At 44.0% G+C, this 19,719-nt stretch overlaps 1 non-coding gene across 1 annotated transcript; it reads left to right on the forward strand.

Annotated features, from left to right (window-relative positions):
- Window positions 1-12,292: 12,292 nt before the first annotated feature.
- Trnas-cga (transfer RNA serine (anticodon CGA)) lies at window positions 12,293-12,367 on the forward strand. Its single transcript has one exon. It is a non-coding gene; the product is annotated as a tRNA-Ser (tRNA).
- Window positions 12,368-19,719: the final 7,352 nt, after the last annotated feature.

Raw genomic sequence — 19,719 nt, forward strand, 5'->3', positions numbered from 1 at the left:
TCTGACTGGGGAGGAATCATTCATTGGGCTCCTCAAGCCTCAGTCAATTGTTTCATGTATGTAAGCGATCTTCTTTCTAATATTCAACAAGCAGAATTAGTTCTTTTTGCAGTTGACACTAGTATTGTAATCAATCCAAGCGTATATACAAAAACAAGACAAATGGTAAACATGTTCTTAAAAGTATTATTGTTTGCTTTCCTGCGAATTCTCAACTTTTTAAAAAACACAACCTATTCAAGTCTACATATTTAGGATTGCTTCTATACTAATGATAAAATAAATATGGTGGAAACTTAGAAAACCTTAGGTGTACATATTAATGAGAATTTAAACTGAAAAAAAAAGTTTTGGAATTCCTAAAACACCTTAGTTCAACCACATTTGCAATTAAAATCATCAAAAATGTTGGGGAGATACAATCAAGTAAGATATATTTTGCGTATTTTGTCATTCAGTAGTGTAATATGTACTAATCTGGGATAACTCATCTTTAAGACAGAATGTCTTCATTGTTCAAAAATGTACTGTAAGAATAATATGTGATGCTCTTCCATGACATCTGTCTAGGGATTTGAGCATTCTGACTATTATTTCATAGTATATTTATCCCCTCATAAGGTTAGTTGTAAATAATCCGCTATAGTTTAGAAAGAACAACAGTGAACATAATTACAATATCAGAAGGAAAAATAGGATTCGATATTGCACATTAAGGTTGTCTTTAGCATAAAAAGGAGTGCACAATGCTGCAAATAAAGTTTTTGATAATCTGTCCAGTGGTATAGAATGACTGACAGACAGGAAAATAAAATCTGAAAACAAATAGTAAAAGTTTCTCCTTGACAATTCCTTCTGTATCGTAGAATAATTTCCATTATTGTAATGTGTAAAAGGTGGTGGATAGGAATGACTAACTCACATCTTTATGTTAAAAAAACGAACTAAAGAATAGCTTATAAATGTTCTGCACATATTGTAAAATGACAAGATGTTGCCACCATACATTTAATATTCTGAAAATTCTATTCCATTTATATTCATATTGGAGCACTCTTTATGATGCACTGCCGGATTATTAATAATTTCATTCACTGTTACTGGCTAGTGCCACATACTAACAATTTCCAGAAGTTAGAGCCATTACAGCTGAGCACTGACAGAAATGGCGACGTGGGCTACACGTTCCTCAGAGGAACTGGGAAGAGACTTGTCACGTTCTGCAGAGGTGCACTTTTATTGCCCTGAGAGCGAGTAGAGTAAAGAGGAGGTAGTTTATGATGTTGGAGGCGGCAGAATCCCTGTAGCGTGGACAGTACAGGCAAGAAGTTGCACTCTGGTGGGACAAAAAAAAAATCAGAGTAGTGTAGTTAATGAAAGAACGTCAGGGGCAGAATAACGTAAAAAGACATTCCTGTAGTGTGAAGGAATGTGACGGATAACAAGCAGGGTCACGAGCTCTTCTCCGAGGAATCTTCCGACAGCAAGCGCCTGGATATGCTTCCCACCAAAAGAAAAGACGTATATTTAGTTGGCGGAGTACTAAGGATGTAAGAGGGGAAATGGAAACATCCAGAAAATCTTCTGTAAAGTATGAACTTCAGTCGATTAGTTGGCAGACTGATGGCCTGCGTAATGGAATGTAACCTTTTTGTAATGGCTCCTGTGATTGGCTGCTTGAAAGGAAAAGTAGAGGCATATGGCGTGGAGGGGCATTTCCCTGTGCGGATCGATGGAAGACTTGTCCCTCTCAACGGAGACGCTGGCGGTTAGGTTCTGAGAACATTGCAAAAACAGACATAATGTCTTATGGGATAACAGCAATCAGTGATATTATAATGTCATAAACACTGAGATGCGTGAAAAAATACTCTTTCCTGAAAACGGAGTTCGACCGTTAAAAGAATACGCTGCAGCGCCAAAGTAACTGGTACAGGCATGCGTATTGAAATACAAAGATGTCTAAACAAGCCGAATGTTCAAATGTGTGTGAAATCTTATGGGACTTAACTGCTAAGGACATCAGTCCCTAAGGTTACACACTACTTAACCTAAATTATCCTAAGGACAAACACACGCACCCATGCCCGAGGGAGAACTCGAAATTCAGACGGGATCAGCCACACAGTCCCTGACTGCAGCGCCCCAGACCGCTCGGCTAATCCCGCGCGGCACAGGCCGAACACGGCGCTGCGATCGGTAACGCCTATATAAGACAATAAGTGTCTGGCGCAGCTGTTACTGCTGCTACTATGTCACGTTATCAAGATTTAAGTGAGTTTGAACGCGGTGATATAGTGGGCGCACGAGCGATGAGACACAGTAATTCCGAGGTAGCGATGAAGCGGAGATTTTCCTGAAGGACCATTTCACGAGTGTGCCGTGAATATCAGAAATCCAATAAAACTTCAAATCTCCGACATCGCTGCAGCCGGAAATAGATCTTGCAAGAAAGGGACTAACGACAACTAAAGGGAATCGCTCAACGTGACAGGTGACACGGACGTAAGCATCCTGTCTGATCACTTGCATCCATAAATGTCCATTGTGCACTCCGACGGGCTTGGGCAACTCCAGCAGGACAATGCGACACCCCACACGTCCAGAATTGATACGGAGTGGCTCCAGGAACACTCTTCTGACGACGGCCGAAGTGGCCGTGCTGTTCTAGGCGTTACAGTCTGGAACCGCGCGACCGCGACTGTCGCAGGTTCGAATCCTGTCTGGGGGATGGATGTGTGTGATGTTCTTAGGTTAGTTAGGTTTAAGTAGTTCTAAGTTCTAGGGGACTTATGAACTCAGAAGTTAGGTCCCTTAGTGCTCAGAGCCATTTGAACCATTCTGAACTTTTCGTTTGGCCACTAAACTTCTCAGGCATGAACATTATCGAGCATATCTGGGACGCCTTGTAACGTGCTGTCCAGAAGGGATCTCCATCCTCTCGTACTCTTATGGACACTCTCGTACTGTTACGGATTTATGGAGAATCCTGCAGGGTTCATGGTGTCAATTCCCTCCAGCACTACTACACAAGTTAGTGGAGTCCATGCCACGTCGTGTTGCGGCACTTCTGCGTGCTCGCGGGGGCCCTACACGATATTAGGCGGGTGTACCAGATTCTTTAGCTCCTCTGTGTAGGTCGTCAGGAGGTTACTGGTATTTGCTGAGCGTCAACAGTACAGGTAAGGCAGAACGTCTTGTCGGGCGGGCGGCAAGGGGATCAGATGAAGATACGGTGGGATGGGCCGGACGTGGAGGAGTACAGCTGGTGGGTGGAGATGTATGAGGCGGCGAGGCGGCCGGGACGGGAGCGACATTAGCATTACAGTGGACACGACAGCCGGCTAATGGTACCGGTCACGCCCGCTCGGAGCAGTGCAGGCGGCCGGCCGCGGCCGGTCTGTACCGAGGAGCAGTGGCGCAGGTCAGGGCGGGCTCCAGAGAGCCTCTGCGGCTGTGCCGGTCACTCCCACGCAGAGCCGCGGCCCGCCCCGGCCAGCCCGCCCCCGCGGCGCTACTCGCAGCATTCCGGCCTCTCTGCCTCTGCCGGGTTCACTGCCTGCCTGCCGCCCCCGCCGCCGCCGCCAGAGCGCAGCTGCCGTCCACGTGCTAACCGAGCGTGTTCCAATGCTGCACGTTCTACCGCCGCTCGTGTGTGCCCACCACAGCTTTGCGCTGCGGAAACCTCATCTACGTCTCTTTTACTTTTATTTTAAAACACGCAAAACCCTCAAGAAGTTTTACAGAAGCTATAAATGTAGCCGGCCGCGGTGGCCGAGTGGTTCTAGGCGCTACAGTCTGGAACCGCGCGACCGCTACGATCGCAGGTTCGAATCCTGCCTCGGGCTTGGATGTGTGTGATGTCCTTAGGTTAGTTACGTTTAAGTAGTTCTAGGGGACTGATGACCTTAAAGTTAAGTCCAATAGTGCTCAGAGCCATTTGAACATTTTTCTATAAATGTAGCGCGAACTCCACTGAAAGATGCTTTCAGTACTTTCCACAACGGATCTCTAACTCGAAATGTGTTAGAAAATCCGGAGAGATTCTGGCCGTATGTAAAGTACACTCGCGTAAAGTCACAACCAACAATGTACTTTCCCTGATTACAGTGCCACTACGTATGGTTTTCTGAAATTCATTAAGAAAGGAAGACGAAGTAAATATTCTAAAATTCGAACCAAGAACAACTGGCAGCATGAGTAACTTATAAGTACACTACTGGCCATTAAACTTGCTACACCGCGAAGATGACATGCTACAGAGGCGAAATTTAACCGACAGGAAGAAGATTCAGTGATATGCAAGTGATTAGCCTTTCAGAGCATTCAAACAAGGTTGGCTCCGGCGGCGACAGCTACAACGTGCTGACATGAGGAAAGTTTCCAACCGATTTCTCATACACAAACAACAGTTGACCAGCGTTGTCTGGTGAAACGTTGTTGTGATGCCTCGTGTAAAGAGGAGAAATACGTACCGTCACGTTTCCGACTTTGATAAAGGTCGGATTGTAGCCTATTGCGATTGCGGTTTATCGTATCGCGACATTCCTGCTCGCGTTGGTCGAGATCCAATGACCGTTAGCAGAATATGGAATCGGTGGGTTCAGGAGGGTAATACCGAACACCATGCTGGATCCCAACGGCCTCGTATCACTCGCAGTCGAGATGACAAGCATCTTATCCGCATGGCTGTAACGAATCGTGCAGCCACGTCTCGATTCCTATGTCAACAGATGGGGACGTTTGCAAGACAACTATCTGCACGAACAGTTCAACGACGTTTGCAGCAGCATGGACTATCTGCTCGGAGACCATGGCTGCGGTTACCCTTGACGATGCATCACAGAGCGCCTGCGATTGTGTACTCAACGACGAACCTGGGTGCAAGAATGGCAAAACGTCAATTTTTCGAATGAATCCAGTTTCTGTCTACAGCATCATGATGGTCGCATCCGTGTTTGGCGACATCACGGTGAACGCGCATTGGAAGCGTGTATTCGTCATCGCCATACGGGCGTATCACCTGGCTTAATGGTATGGGGTGCCATTTGTTACACGTCTCTGTCACCTCCTGCTCGCATTGACGGCACTTAGAACAGTGGATGTTACATTTCACATGTGTTACGACCCGTGGCTCTACCCTTCATTCGATCCCTGCAAAACCCTACATTTCAGCAGGATAATGCACGACCGCATGTTGCAGGTCCTGTACGGGCCTTTCTGGGTACAGATAATGTTCGGCTGCTGCCCTGGCCAGCACATTCTCCAGATCTCTCACCAATTGAAAACGTCTGGTCAATGGTGGCCGAGCAACTGGCTCGTCACAATACGCCAGTCACTACTCTTGATGAACTGTGGTATCGTGTTGAAGCTGCATGGTCAGCTATACCTGTACACGCCATCCAAGCTCTGTTTGACTCAATGTCCAGGCGCATCAAGGCCGTTATTACGGCCAGAGGTGCTGTTCTGGGCACGGGTTTCTCAGGATCAACGCACCCAAATTGCTTGAAAATGTAATCACATGTCAGTTCTAGTATAACATATTTGTCCAATGAATATCCGTTTATCATCTGCATTTCTCCTTGGTGTAGCAATTTTAATGGCCAGTAGTGTAGATATCCTCGGTGCAGTGAAGCAACTGAAATCACTTAATAAAGGCAAGGCCTCAGGTCCTGACTGTGGACCAGATTCCTCTCAGAGTATGCTGATACAATAGCTCCATACCTAGCAATTATCAACAACCGCTCTCTCATTGAAAGAGCCGCACCTAAACACTGGAAAACTGCACACGTCACACCGATACCCAAGACAAGAAATTGGAGTAATCAGCTAAATTAAAGACCCATTAAGTGCAGTCGAGAGTGCATGTCAGATTCATTCCATATCTTTCAATTTCTAGAAGTCCTTTGGCAGCATTGCTCGCAAGCGACTTCTAATCAAATTGCGTGCTTATCGATTACCGTCTCAGTTGTGCGAATGGATTCGTGATTTCCTGTCAAAAAGGTAAGTTCATAGTAACTGACGCAAGTCAATGGGTAAAACTTAAGTACACTACTGGTCATTAAAATTGCTACACCAAGAAAAAATGCAGATGATAAACGGGTATTCATTGGACAAATATATTATACTAGAAATGACATGTGATTACGTTTTCACGCAATTTGGGCGCATAGATCCTGAGAAATCAGTACCCAGAACAACCACCTCTGGCCGTAATAACGGCCATGATACGCCTGGGCATTGAGTCAAACAGAGCTTGGATGGCGTGTGCAGGTGCAGCTGCTCATGTAGCTTCAACACGATACTACAACTCATCAAGAGTAGTGACTGGCGTATTGTGACGAGCTAGTTGCTCGGTCACCATTGACCAGACGTTTTCAGTTGGTGAGAGATCTGGAGAATGTGCTGGCCAGGGCAGCAGCCGAACATTTTCTGTATCCAGAAAGGCCCGTACAGGACCTGCAACATGCGGTCGTGCATTATCCTGCTGAAATGTAGGGTTTCGCAGGGATCGAATGTAGGGTAGAGCCACGGGTCGTAATACATCTGAAATGTAACGTCTACTGATCTAAGTGCCGTCAATGCGAACAAGAGGTAACCGAGACGTGTAACCAATGGCACCCCATACCATCACGCCGGGTGATACGCCAGCATGGCGATCACGAATACACGCTTCCAATGTGCGTTCACCGCGATGTCGCCAAACACGGATTCGACCATCATGATGCTGCAAACAGAACCTGAATTCATCCGACAAAATGACGTTTTGCCATTCGTGCACCCAGGTTGGTCGTTGAGTGCACCATCGCAGGCGCTCCTGCCTGTTATTCAGCGTCAAGGGTAACCGCAGCCATGGTCTCCGAGCTGATAGTCCATGCTGCTGCAAACGTCGTTGAACTGTTCGTACAGATAGTTGTTGTCTTGCAAACATCCCCATCTGTTGACTCAGGGATCGAGACGTGGTTGCACGATCCGTTACAGCCACGCTGATAAGATGCCTGTCATCTTGACTGCTAGTGATACGAGGCCGTTGGGGTCCAGCACGGCGTTCCGTATTGCCCTCCTGAACCCACCGATTCCATATTCTGCTAACAGTCATTGGATCTCGACCAACGCGAGCAGCAATGTCGTGATACAAAAAACCGCAATCACGATAGGCTACAATCCGACCTTTATAAAAGTTGGAAATGTGATGGTACGCATTTCTCCTCCTTACACGAGGCATCACAACAACGTTTCACCAGGCAACGCTGGTCAACTGCTGTTTGTGTATGAGAAATCGGTTGGAAAATTTCCTCATGTCAGCACGCTGTAGGTGTCGCCACCGGCGCTAACCTTGTGTTAATTGTGAATGCTCTGAAAAGCTAATCATTTGCATATCACATCATCTTCTTCCTGGCGGTTAAATTTCGCGTCTGTAGCACCTCATCTTCGTGGTGTAGCAATTTTAATGGCCAGTAGTGTAAAATGTGGCGGTCCCCAAGGTGGTGTTATAGGCCCTCTGCTATTCCTGTTCCACGAGGCACATAAACGACTTAGGGGACAATCTGAGTAGCACTCTTACATTTTTTGCACAGGATGCTGTCATTTACCGTCTTGTAAAGTCGTCAGATGATCAAAACAAATTGCAAAACTATTTGGACAAGATATCTGTATGGTGCGAAAATGGCAATTGACTCGAAATAATAAAAATGTGAAGACCTGCGCATGAATACCAAAAAGATCCCGCTAAATTTCGATTACGAGAAAAATCAGACAAATACTGTAAATTCAACTAAGTACTTAGGGATTACATTTACATATAATTTAAGATGAAACGGTCATATAGATAACGTTGTGGGTAAAGCAAACCAAAGACTACGATTTTTTGGCAGAAAACTTAGAAAATGTAATAGGCCTACTATAGAAACTACTTACGCTACACTTGTCCACCATGTTTTGGACTATTGTTGTACGGTGTGGAATTCGCAAACAGATAGGGTCAACGGAGGACATTGAAAAAGTTCATAGAAAGGCAGCTCGTTCTGTATATCGTGAAATAAGAGAGAAAGCACCGCGGAAATGATACATGAATTGGCGTTTTTCATTGCGGCAAGATCTTCTCATGAAAATTAGATCACCAACTTTCCCCTCAGAGAGTGAAAATATTTTGTTGGCGCCTACCTACATAGGGTGGAATGATCATTAAAATAAAAGAAGATAAATCAGAGCCCACACAGAAGGATTTCAGTGTTCGTTTCTCCCGCGCTCTGTTCGAGAGCGGAACGGTAGAGAAATAGCTTGTAAGTGCTTCAATAAAACCTCTACCACCTACTTAATTGTGAATTGAAGATTTATCATGTGGATGTACATGTAGATTTGCAGAGGAAAGCAGAACAGCCACAGGGTTTCATAAGGAGGGGCGAGGGGGCAAGAGAGGGCGGCATTTGCCCGTTCCTGGGATCTGGGTACAGACTTAATGTTCATTAGAGGATTCTCACAAATTTCTATCGGCGACTCAACTGGACTGCCGATTTAACACTGCTGAGTCTGACGGAAGGTACTGTGACTTCAGCAATCGCTATACAGTATGCTCAGGAGGAATTATCAATATTGAGGCATATAAGAGGGACTAAACAGCGTACCTCAAGTGCTGTGAGCACATGTTCAGTAGAAGATATGTGTTTCTCAGTAGCGAAGATGAACAACTGTTCATAGCTCTTAAAGTATGCATTTTAGATCCCATGTTTACTAGAACTGGTAGCTTCCAATGATTATTCCTATCATATCCATGAATATTGACCACTTCTCCTTGTATATCGTAAATATTTTTAGTTATTGCGCTGTTCACAGGAAATTACGCCGATTTATAGATGCGGCGACAATTTCGGCGCTGTTGTACTGTCAAAATGGATGCGAAAGTTTTCAGGACCGTGCCGAAATAGCCTCCTCAGATTTTTCTCTGTCGGTTCCTCACGCACCCCATACCGAACTGCAGACTGCACAAATTAATCAGAGCAAAATTTTACCGTTTTCTTTGATCGAAGAAGAGCCGCGACGGCTTTCTCAATACACAGGGTGTCCATAATCAGAGTTCCAGTTTCAAAACGTTGCAGAAAGAGAATCACTGCTCACAATGACGTCAAGTTTGAACAGCATATTTCTGACACAGGGGGAAATATCATGGAAAAAGTTTTTAAAAAATTATCAATAAATGTCGCTGTAAAATCTTAAGTCCGATGAAAATGGCTGGTGAATCGCAATACGATGGCTATTGTCAGAGCTGCATATTACGACATCCGCACTGTTCAATGTTCATGACTGCCTGTCCTATTGGCCAATTTGAGGGCAGTTTTGAGGGATTCCTCACATCCATCTGGTTGAATACTGGCCCTGAGTTTCCAAGCAACCCAAAAAAATGTGACTTTCGAAACACCCTTTATTCAAATTCAGTTGTGCCAATCAACATTAAAAACAGAAACCATGGGAGTGACGCAATAAGTCCATTAATGTGGTCAGAAACAAGTTTTCGGAAGCAAACAAACGTCATTATATCCAAAGTTGGATAAGTGTTTTTTTTAATTTTCATTCCCTTTCCCTACCTTCCGTGGAACATTGGACAGCTTATTACTATCAACAGTTCATAAATAGTTGGTTAACTTGGATATAATTATGTGATGATGTAATTTCAGATATCTGAATTAAAATGATAGCACTATTATCAAAAGATTGCTTACACTATTCAAGTAACGTAGGTTATAATTAGAGTACAGCTACTCAAAGCTGTCTAGCGGCTCTAACTATCGTATGGCAGCGAATCTTGGCAGATATGGTAATGCGTTAATGCGGAAGTAATTTACTCTGGAAAGAATTCCAGATTTGGCCACCAGGTGCAAATCTGGCACTGTACTGCATCTCGGCGTCATCTGTGGTGCTACTACTGAACAAGCTGTGGAAGCGGCGTTAGTAATAAAATTAACACTACGCTTGTCTCAGTTGTCTGACCTTTCCTGTCAACTTTCCATTTCCAGTCCATTTAAGATGGAAAGGTGTCTTTACGTTTATTTTGCGGAGTGTGGAGTAGAGTACTTCTTACTACGACTGAATGTTCTCCCCTTTCCTGTTCCACTCACGAATGGCGCGTGGGAAAAGTGATTGTCTATAAAGGTCCGTCCGACATCTAATTTATCTAATTGTCGTCTTGATCATTTCGTGGGACATATGTGGGAGGAAATAATATGTTGCCGACTCTTGTTAGACGTAAGCTCTGCACGTTTCGATAGGAAGTCTCTCCTCTGTAGTGACGTTGACCACACGAGATTGCTGAGCATCTCCGTAAAGCTCTTCCGTCGACTAACAACCCCGTGACGAAATGTGTTGCTCTTCGTTGGATCTTCTCAACCTATTGTGTTCATGTTACTTGGTATGGGGGACAGTTTGACGGATATTACTCAATTGTTGGTCTTAAAGACGTTTTGTAAGTCACTTCCTTCGCTGATTTGTACGTTTCCCAATGAATCTGTCTGGTACCTGCATTTCTCACTATTTGTTTTATGTAGTTAGTTACTTAGTCTCTTGTACCATGAATCAATCTCCACAATAAAACATAATGATGTGGAACGAGACATTTTACATTCATATTGCAAATTAATTTATAAATATGGCAACATGCAAAACATTTATAAGGTGTATGTATAGTAATTCCATCCACGACCTTCTACATATTGCAATAATAGAAATTATTCTGTGGAATAGGAGTAGTCGTCACAGAGAATTTTTTTCAGTTTGTTTTCAAATTTTACTTTTCTTTCTGCCAAACATTTTATATCACTGGGTACGATATCAATGATTGTAGCGGCATCATTGTGCACTCCTTTTTGTAGGGCCTACTAAAGGCAACCTCAGTACGAAGAAATGAATGTCATTTTTCCTTCTGGTGCTACAATTATGTACACCATTGTTCGTTTTCAACTGCAGTGGATTATTTGCAACAAGCTCCTTGAGGGAATAAATACAGTTTGAAGCAGTGGTCAGAATGCCCAATTCCTTAGACAGATACCTACAAGATGATCGTGGATGAGCACCACATACTATTCATACAGTACGCATTTGAGCAACGAACACTCTTCCTTAAAAATGAATTAACCCAGAACATTAATCCATTTGACATTATTGAATGAAAATGTCCAAAACATGCCAACTTACTGGATTCTCTGTCCCAAGATTTGCAGTGGTTCTACGTGCAAATATGGCTGGACTAGCGCCTAGAACCGCTCGTCCACACCGGCCGGCGGACACCGAAGAATTTTGAAATTTCTGTTCTATTTACTATCTATTTCCTCATCAGGTGTTTCATTAGTGTGGTATCCCTATATGTGCAGAATTCAATATGTTGTGTCTGGTTCGCAGAAAACCAGTTAGTGATACTTTTAAGAATATTGCTTATCATTTCCTGTTTCTGTATCTATCCTTGGTTTGGGAACAATAGTACTGTAGTATCATCCGAAAAAACAATTAATTTTGCTTGTTGTATGTTAGACGGAACATCTATTACATATATGAGGAGCAATGGTAGACCTGAGACTGAGCCTTGGGACACTCCATAAGTGATTTGTTTCCAGACGGAATTACGTCCTCATACTCCATTTGTTGAATTAATACGTACAACTTTTTGCATTCTTTTGATAGATACAACATTAACCATTGGTGTGATGTACCATCATGCCCATAAAACTGCATTTTGTCTTGGAGCATACCGTTAGTCACACAATTCAATGCTTCAGGGGTCGCAGAAAATATCAGCCGGTGCTATCTAATCTACTAACGCTCATAAAATCTTGTGAGTAAATATGTAAATGAAATTCTCTATAGAGCAACTCTTCTGAAAGCCAAATTGTGATTTGTAGAGGCTGCTGAGGTGAGATACTATTCTACAATAAATCACCTTCTCGGAATCAAGGGAAATGTCAAGATGTGGTCATGCCAATTAAGGTTGCCCCGTTACTGTTTGCAGTGATTTGTCGCCTATAGTGTAGTCGAGCAGCAGTGGATCTCTTAGCCTATTTGTGGCAAACACGTCACAGTTATTTATGTTCAGTGCCAACTGCCGGTCACTGCATCATCGGTCGATCCTCTGCAGGTTTTGCTGCATTTCACCGCGCACGCCCTATCTCTGCTGTGCTAAGCTTTGTAAACAACGTGACGGAGGCTACAAAGCTGAGATTATGTCGTTACGCTTTATTAGATAAAGTCTTTGTTCCATACATTCATAGGTACTGGCAGAAGTAAAGCTGTGATGACGGGGCGTGAGTCGTGCTTGGGTAGCTCAGTTGGTAGAGCACTTGCCCGCGAAAGGCAAAGGTCCCGAGTTCGAGTCTCGGCCCGGCACACAGTTTTAATCTGCCAGGAAGTTTCACGCTACCCAGAAGTTCATCAAGACACGGTTAGACCAGATTGTCCCACTCCTCACGGCGATTCGGGGTAGATCCCTGAGAGTGTTGGTCGGTCACGTCATCCATAAACAGTCCTTTTCAGTCTATCCCAGGCATGTTCGATAGGGTTCATGTCTGGAGAACATGCTGGCCACTCTAGTCGAGTGATATCATTATCCTGAAGGAAGTCATTCACAATATGCGAGTTGTCGCCCATGAACACGAATGCTTCGCCAATATGCTGCCGATACGGTTGCAGTATCGGACGGCGCCTTCCATGACCACCAGCGGCGTACATCGGCCCACAATCTTCTTCTTCTTTTCCTTCAAGGTTTGTCCCGCGTGCCTGTGGGCTCCGGTGCATGGGTCCGTTGTCTCCATTTCGCTCTATCATGGGCTGCATCTAGACGGATGGTCACCCATTTAAGGTCTTTATGAATCGTATTAGCTCATCGTAGCTTAGGTCGTCCTTTGGGTCCACTGCCAACGACTTCAAGTGTGTAACCCGTCTTGGCAATAGAGTCATCACCGGCTCATAAAACATTCCCAAACCATCGAAGACGACTCTCACGCATCTTCACTTGGATCGGTGCAACACCAAAGTGTTTACTAATGCTGTCATTAGAAACGTGATGCCCGCTGTCCACCTTAGTATCTTCGTTTCCATTACACTTAGGCAGCGTTCTGTTTCAGCTGTAGTCGGCCAGCACTCACAACCATACTGGTCTGTTGACAGTGCGATAGATTTTTGATTTAAAACTATCTTTCATCCTGCGGTCACAAGTGACTCCGGCTGTTGGTCGCCACTTCATCCAGGCTGCCTGAGTTCTGGTGTTGACCTCTTCGGTGCGTCGGCCGTCAACGGTGACGGTGGAACCAAGGCCCCACATAATGCCACTCCAAAACGGCAGGGAACCTTCACCTTGCTGCACTCACTGGACAGTGTGTCTAAGGCGTTCAGCCTGTCCGGGTTGCCTCCAAAAACGTCTCCGACGATTGTATAGTCGAAGGCATATGCGGCACTCATCAGTGAAGAGAACTTGATGCCAATACTGAGCAGTCCATTCGGCATGTTATTGGCTCCATCTGTACCGTACTGCATGGTGTCTTGGTTGCAAAGATGGACGTCGCCATGGACATCGGGAGTGAAGTTGCGCGTCATGCAGCTTATTGTGCACAGTTTGAGTCGTAACACGTCCTGTGGCTGCACGGAAAGCATTGTTCAACATGGTGGCGCTGCTGCCAGGGTTCCTCTGAGCCATAATCCGTAGGTAACGGTCATCCATTGTAGTAGTAGCCCTTGGGCGGCCTGTGCGAGGCCTGCCTACGACAGATCATGTCTCTCTGTATCTCCTTCATGTCCGAACAACATCGCTTTGGTTCACTCCAAGACGCTTGGACGCTTCCCTTGTTGAAAGCCCTAACTGGCATAAAGTAACAATGCGGACGCGATCGAACCGCGGTAATAACTGTCTATGCATGACTGCACTGCAGACAATACGAGCTGTGTACCTCATTCTGGTGGAATGACTGGAATTGATAGGCTGTTGGAACCCCTCTGTCTAACAGTCTCTGCTTATGCATGGCTGTTTATATCTCTGGGCGGGTTTAGTGACATCACTGAACAGTCAAAGGCACTGTGTATGTGATACAACAATACTCGCAGTCAAGTCTATCTTCCGGAAATCTGGGAACCGGGATGATGCAAAACTTTTTTTGATGTATATATACAGGGTGGTCCATTGATAGTGACCAGGCCAAATATTTCACGAAATAAGCATCAAACGAAAAAACTACAAAGAACGAAACTCGTCTAGCTTGAAGGGGGAAACCAGACGGCGCTAGATGGCTCTGACATAGGTCAAACGGATATCAACTGCGTTTGTTTAAACAGAAAGCCCCATTTTTTATTACATGTTCGTCTAGTACGTAAAGAAATATGAATGTTTTAGTTGGACCACTTTTTTCGCTTTGTCATAGATGACGCTGCAATAGTCACTAACGTATAAGTACGTGGTATCACCGTGCGGACCGTTCGCTGGATAGTTACGTTATTTAAGGAAACAGGAAGTGTTCAGCCACATGTGAAATGTCAACCACAACCTGCAACAAATTATGATGCCCAAGTAGGTGCTTTAGCTGCTTTCGTCGCTAATCCGCACATCAGTAGCAGACAAAGGGCGCGACAATCGGGAATTTAAAAACTGTCGGTGTTGAGAATGCTACATCAACATCGATTGCACCCGTACCACATTTCTATGCACCAGGAATTGCATGGCGACGACTTTGAACTACGTGTACAGTTCTGCCACTGGGCACAAGAGAAATTACGGGACGATGACAGATTGTTTGCACGTGTTCTATTTAGCGACGGAGCGTCATTCACCAACAGCGGTAACGTACACCGACAAAATATGCACTATTGGGCAACGGAAAATCCACGATGGCTGCGACAAGTGGAATATCAGCGAGCTTGGCGGCTTAATGTATGGTGTGGGTTTATGGGAGGAAGGATAATTGGCCCCCGTTTAATCGATGGCAATCTAAATGGTGCAATGTATGCTGATCTCCTACGTAATGTTCTACCGATGTTACTACAAGATGTTTCACTGCTTGACACAATGGCGATGTACTTCCAACATGATGGATATCCGGCACACAGCTCGCGTGCGGTTGAAGCGGTATTCAATAGCATATTTCATGACAGGTGGATTGGTCGTTGAATGACCATACCATGGCCCGCACATTCACCGGATCTGACGTCACCACATTTCTTTCTGTGGGCAAAGTTGAAGGATACTTGCTATCGTGATCCACCGACAACGCCTGACAACATGCGTCAGCGCATTGTCAATGCATGTGCGAACATTACAGAAGGCGAACTCGCTGTTGAGAGGAATGTCATTATACGTATTGCCAAATGCACTGAGTTTGACGGACATAATTTTGAGTATTTATTGCATTAATGTGGTATTTACAGGTGATAGTGTGTAACACCCCACCCATCACTTGTCTGGTATTGGTGTTTGTTCACCTCAGGTAATTGACTAACAGATCAACAGAGAGTGCAAAACTGCCACAATGTCGGATAACGCAGAGAAAGTAATAAGATCCTGTGACTCCTGATTGAACTGCGGTGGCAGTGTTGACATTAACTGATTCAGAATTGATGGCTTTTAATTAAAAAGGAGTGCACATTGATGTTACATTCAGTTATTGAACACCAGATGCAAATGTTGAACACAAAATTAATTAAGAAAGTGACTTGGGATTTCAAATATTTGATTGAAAACAGATACAGTCGATTAGCACAAATTTATTGTAACTCCCGACCTTCAATCATCACATTACAAGACTCTCCTATCAGGCAGTGGTAACAAATTGCGTTTGCGTGGAGTAAAGCGCGATAACTCAAAATTAATTCCTATCGACTGCCCTGGCGTAATGCCAAGTGCGAGAAGAATTCTACAATACATGGCCCGTGAAACCCTCGTGGAAACTTTGCTGACGTGATCCAACAAATTAATCAGCGGCCGGAGTGGGGGCATATCACCGATTTCAGCGTGGCGGAGCAGCGTCGTTACGCAGACGTTGTCCGACCTCATGGTGCTGCAAGGCTGTGCTCGTCTATTCACTCCTAGCTGTCTTGTTCAGTACATAGCTAAACGAAAACTTTGTATCTGCAAGCTCAATCGTTCCGTTTACTAAGTCCTAAACTGCACAGATGCTCTCTCTCTGAGTAGCAAGCTGGGAACAGAAGACCTCTACGGGGACTTCTCCCAGTCCGCTCTTTGCCTTGGTTTCCCCTCCAGCAAAATCACTTACGCCAATTGCAGCACAAGTCACGTTAATTATGCTTCACTTCCCAGAGCCGATCAATGCCTGCTCTGGGAAGTGAACAAAATCCCACAAAATTTCCCTTCCTCTCAACTTCTGCTATTTAGCTCCTCCCAGGCCACCCATCAAGGTTAGCGTCTGCAAAACACCAATTTTTCCGGAATTCTGACTCCCAGGAGAATACTTCAAATTCCTTGATCCTGTGTTTCCATCGGAGGCCGGCGTATTTCATTCTGTCGCTCTTCACCTGATTTACTTCAGACTCTGCGGACGTGAATTCAGCGTGAAGTTGCTATAGTCACGAACACGCATATTTTGGCCTCTGTTGACCTCTCCAAAGTAGCTTTGCACGACTTACTCGCATGTTCCACTGAAAACGGGACGACGGACATTTATCAACAGGCATACAAGTTCTCCATCTGCTTCCCGGTACACGAGCAGTGGGTCAACCGCCCACTCACTGTCACTCATCTTAAGGCAACTGGTGGCCACGCCATGTTACTGCTTTCTCAGTGCTTGAGCCATCCTAAGCTGCCTATTGTCGCTTCCCTTCGCCGCTCCCCAGCGGTCAACTCGAAAACTTCCCTGGGATAAACTAGTTTCCAGTAAATCGACGCCTTTTCACCAAGTATTCATGTTGTGTGAATTACTTTAAAACCATCACCCAACATTAATTATTCCAATACGTCCATACTATACCCTCTACAAGACGCATTGTGCCTTGTCAGTCATTTTTGTTCATCCCTACTGTTCGCTCAATGTGAGTTAGGTGATCTTTAATGACTTCATGTAAGGGGCATAGTTCTTGCCATCTTACAAGTGCTGTAACAGCAAGCGTTCTCAGAAATGGTAAGTTCACAAAGGTACGTGTATCACATTGGAACAACCAAAATAAAATGTTCAAACGTAGCTACGTTCTGTATTTTATTTTAAAAACCTACCTGTTACCAACGGTTTGTCTAAAATTGTGAGCCATATGTTTGTGACTATTACAGCGCCATCTATCACAAAGCGAAAAAAGTGGTCCAACTAAAACATTCATATCTCTTTATGTACTACATGAATATGTAATATAAAATGGGGGTTCCTATTTTAAAAAATGCAGTTGATATCCGTTTGACCTCTGGCAGCGCCATCTAGTGGGCCTACCATAGCACCATCTGGTTTCCTCCTTCAAGCTAGACAAGTTTCGTTCATTGTAGTTTTTTCGTTTGACGCTTATTTCGTGAAATATTTGGCCCAGTCAATATATATATACACTAACGTACCATCCACAGACCCAATGTGAAATGTTCCAAAATTGACACAGGAAGTGTAAATGTAGAACATACGGAGGACATGTGATATTTTTTTCTTATCGTAGCCACACATCATCAGAGAAAAATTCAATACTTAAATTGATCAAAATTACTGCACTGAAGGTCTGAACAAAAGAAACTGAAGATTATTATTACTTTTAGTATCAGTTACATGAACTGAACTACTGATTTGAAAACGGGAAGACTTGTGAAAACCTACGACTATAATAACAGTGGATTTGTTCATGAAATAACTGTTCTGCAACCGTTAAAGATTTTATTTTTATTTAAATTTTGCACGAGATGTTTCGGGCTATGTTTCCCATTTTAAAGTGCGTTTTGTGTGTTCTATCCCATTTATTTGTGATATTTTCGATCCGTGAGGTGGTATATTATTCTGCTACCTTCAGGTTTTCTTGTGACCGAATTGTGCAAATACTCACACTCATTAAACGTCATGCGTGTGTTTCTGCAGATGTGGAGCACATGAAAACCTAAAGTCAACAGAAGAATACAGTACGTGAAAAATCGAAAACATTACGAATAACTGGCACAGCACACAGAAAACACGCTTTAAAATGGGAATCATTTCCCAAAACGCGCAGTGCGAAGTATAAATAAAAAGAAAATCGTGACTGGTAGCAGATACGTTATTTCATGAACAAAATCAAAAGGTATATTGTTTATGACAAACTTCATCTCTTTATATGAAAGGTAATGTCCTGACTGACTGAACGAAAGCGACTTTCAAACTTGTTGGCCTTGTACTGTAGGACTCGTTTAAGAAGGCATTTTTTGACATTCCTCCCCTGAGGGGCCAATACAGAGGATGGAAGGCACCGTACGTTTGAACCTTCCCCATTGTACACTAAACTCTCGCTAATACGGCCCTCAGTAGTCCGGCCTTTCAGTAATCCGGCAGACTGCCAGCGTCTAGTCGTTCAACTTGAAACGACGCATACAATAATGAAATTTCGTCTGAAACATTGTTGTTAGTTAATTATAATGTGCAACATTCCTGTACACTTTGAAATTGTGCCTTTCCTTACGGTTCATTATCGTGGCTTCCAAAGAGAAACACGTAGTGCTTGACCTTAAGCAGAAACTCGAAATTAGGTATAAACTGAACTGAAGTTCTTCACAGAAAACCATTGTTGCTGGCAACAGTGTTGGACGAGCAACTATTTATGAGCAAACATCAATAGAAAAGAGGTAATCATAAGCTCACAGGAAAGTTCGATGAAACTGATGAAGAAGAGGACATAGGAGGAGAGAACATGAGGACATCTCAAACTGCTGGTGCTGAAACTGGAGACCTCTTACTGGAGTACATTATGCAACAGTCAGAAACATGACAGGACCTATGATACGCTTGTAAGGCCGTTCTGTGATAAAGCATACTACAGTCGCGTATCATCATGGTGACACCTAAAATTTTGAGACATGTTTCATAGTGAATGTGGAGTGATGTAATAATCATGTACACACTCAAGGCCTAAGTTTTCTGTAAAAATGAGTGTATCTTTTAATTTGATAGAGTACAATCCCTATGTGCTTATGCTAACTTTTAGATACTATCAACAGTCCGGCACTTCCGCTAATTCGGGACCCATATGTGCGAGGAATGGACGGTTTAGCAAGAGTCTACTGTATGCAAATGACGCACAATGGTGGAATTACCACAGTTCATCACATTTGCCAGTTCTCGAGTACATTCACGTCGATCATTGTGGAGCAATGCGTTTAAACAATCTTCATCAAACCCCAAATGTCTTCCTGAAGCTGGAGAGTCACTAATGTTAACACGATCCTCCTTAAAACGACAAAAACATGTTGTTGCCGTTCTTTGTCCAATGGCATTATCTCCATACACGGCGCAAGTATTCCTGTCTGCATGCGCTGCTGCCACACCTCCACTGAACTCAAATGTCTAAAATGTTCCGATTTCTCAACTTGGCACTCCTTTTTGTAGCGTCCACAGCTCCACTCACTGTATCCAAATGAGAATACGTAAACTAAAATAACAACAGTGAATTGCAAGCAAAAAATGACAATCGATAAATAAACCCGTGCAGCCGGAATACCAACATGCAAAACAAAAACGCTACGAACTTATGCACCAATCTAACGATAAATTTAAAAGTATTCAGAAGTGGCCTGGCAATGAATGCTGC

The sequence above is a fragment of the Schistocerca gregaria genome, chromosome 3, assembly GCF_023897955.1.
Source record: "Schistocerca gregaria isolate iqSchGreg1 chromosome 3, iqSchGreg1.2, whole genome shotgun sequence".
NCBI lineage: Eukaryota > Metazoa > Arthropoda > Insecta > Orthoptera > Acrididae > Schistocerca > Schistocerca gregaria.